This window comes from Triticum dicoccoides, chromosome 6A (genome assembly GCF_002162155.2).
Source record: "Triticum dicoccoides isolate Atlit2015 ecotype Zavitan chromosome 6A, WEW_v2.0, whole genome shotgun sequence".
NCBI classification, from domain to species: Eukaryota; Viridiplantae; Streptophyta; class Magnoliopsida; order Poales; family Poaceae; genus Triticum; species Triticum dicoccoides.
In genome coordinates, this window is record NC_041390.1 from 627,979,830 (window position 1) to 627,982,663 (window position 2,834).

A 2,834-nucleotide genomic window follows, 5' to 3' on the forward strand; every position below is an offset into this window, starting at 1 on the left:
TCCCACAAGTGACGCGGGCTTTGACGCCCACGTCACTTTGGGACGTGGATGTAGTGTCCGACACCGACGGCCACATGTATCTCACACCCACGATACTTGCTATTTAGGGTTTCCTCTACCGCTCGGCGACCATCGACAACCCTCGTTCCTGATAAAAAAAAGAGGAAGAAGAAGAAAAAAAGAGGAGAAAAAAGAATAGAGGAGAAGAACTCCTCTATTCTTTCTTCTCCTCTTTTTTTTCTTCTTCCTCTTCTTTTTTTATCCTTGAAGCATTGTCGAGGCCACCCCAAACCCTAGAGAAGCAGTGTCGAGGCCACTAATTAATATTAGTTCTACGTTTGCCACTAATATATCCATCTGTCATGTTTGAATAATAATTGCCATGCTGTAAATATTTGTAGAAACTATGGACATTGCCCGAGACGAAGTACAAGAAGAGTTGTTGGGGGGCATGATCACACGAGGAAGTGATGCCGTCTGCTCGTTGTTTCTCAGCGACACCGATGGTTTGGAAGCAGCTGTCTATGACTATGATGGCTCCGGTTACCCAATGCTGGTTCAAGAAGGAGACCGTGAGGACGGCTCCGGTGACCCAATGCCGGTGCAAGAAGGATACCGTAATGACGTCTCCGGTGACCGAACCGAGTCCCGCCAGGTATATATATTAGTTAAGCCTGTGCTGACTAGCTAATTGATCCATTCATTGTTTCGGTATGTACACATATTAATTAAGTCTTTGTTCTTTTTTCTAGCCCTCCGGATCAAGCACAACTTCGGTAAAGAGACGAGGCCCAAAGAAAAAGTTGAGCTCAGATGAAAGGTTTGAGATCATAGCAATCGCGCCCGACGGCCAACGATTGAACCCATCCGTACAAAGAGCGCATTTGTTGCTCAGTGCGGGGTTCTGGTTAGGGACAAGATCCCGATCAGCATCCAGCAATGGTTAAATCCGGCTACAGAAGACCCTGAGGTGTCTTATGTCAATGATATGCAGAAAAATGATCTTTGGACTGAGCTGAAGTCAAATTTCACCCTACCGCCAGAGGATGATCCGGAGAAGCCAGTTAAAGAGCAATTAATCAAGTCTTTTGCTCTTAAGAGGGTGGCAGAACTATTCAGGAGGTGGAAGAAAGAGCTGAATAAGTTTGTCAATAAAAAAGAGACACCAGAATTCAAGGGCAGATATGAGAAGATCAGAGATCACTGGCCCGCATTTGTGGCCCACAAGACATCGGAAAAGAGTAAGAAGATGTCGGCGACAAACAAGCAAAATGCTGCGAAGAAGAAGCATCACCATCGCACGGGGTCAGTTGGCTACCTCGTAGCCCGGCCTAAGTGGGCCAAGACTGAGAATGATCTGGTTGATAAAGGGATCGAACCAGAGACAATTAACTGGCCGGACCGTTGCCGGACTTGGTTCTTCGGGGATGGCGGAACCTTGGACCCTGTATCAGGGAAGTGCATTTAGACGGACGATCAAATGGAAATACCAGTCAAGAAGCTTCAGCAGTATATCGAAGCAGCGCAGCAAGGGACGTTTTCCAGACAGAGAGAACGACAAGCTCACAATGGCCCTCGGGAATCCTGAGCACCCTGGATGGACACGAGGCACGCCAGGCTCCATTCCGTGGAAGGCTGGGTTTCCGGACGCACGCGGTTACAAATGCCACGAGAGGAGGAAGAAAGTGGAGCAGACCCAACAGCAGGCGCTACACGTTAGGGTACAAGCGATAGAGGAACAAGAAGCAAATCGCAGCAAACGAACTGCCGAAGCTTCCCCCGAAGCTACCCCGCCATCTCAGCGGAGAAGCAGTGTGGCTTCCACCGAGCAGCTTCAGCCGGAGCATGTCTTGACGGCTCCTACCAGCTATCCCATGGATGCTATCACGGAGTCTCAAAATTGCCACCTTATGACACAATGGATTAATATGAAGGTCAAGGCGACTGTTGGCTCTGTTTTTCCTACTGAACCCGGCGCAACTTTTCACTACCACCCGATTCCAGAAGGATATGCTAGAGTGATGGTGGATGAAATAACGGAGGGATTTGAGGACCTCCAGCTTGACCACCCTACCGGTGAAGGGGAGACTCGGCTGGGTTCTGCTCTGAAGACTCCAAGCCTATGGCGGAAGGAGCTCATCAACCTTCCGAACTGGACGCCTCCGCCTCCTCCTCCTCCTCCTCCGGCGAGTCATGGCACTCCGCCTCCTCCACCGCCTCCTCCTCCAGCGAGTGACGATCAGGGCACTCGGCCGGCTCCTTCTCTGGCGTGTGGCGGCACTCCGCCTCCTTCTCCGCCTGCGCCGGCGCGCCCGAGCAGCCAGCCTCCTCCTTCTCCGCCTCGTCAGCAAGGGAGGAAGAGACTAGCCGCCGCTCCGTCTGCTCCGGCGCGTCGTAGTCCTCCTCCGCCTCGTAAGCAAGTAAAGAAGACAACCGCTCCGTCTACTCTACCAGCGTCTAGCAGTACAGCCAAAGGCGGGAGGACATACAGATTCGGTCCTTCTCTGAAGACTCCAGAGAAGTTACCATACGAGAGGACCCCAGAGGAGAACACCGAGATCGCGCGAGAAGAAGTGAGGAACTACTTTGAAGGGGTGAAAGCAAAGAAACATCCACCTCCGGAGGAGAAGGTAGATCCGGTGAAAGTGAAGCGCACTCTGGATGCCCTGACAAAACCACACAAGTCTTTGCCGAAAGGCAACTATGAGCGCATTATTGGAAAGGAATTTGCTGAAGCGGAGCTGTCGGGAAGTACTGTCAGTGATCAAAGGCTGAAAGAACGACGAGCTGGGAAACAAATTGCCCAGCTCGGCGAACAAGCGAAGCAATCGCCC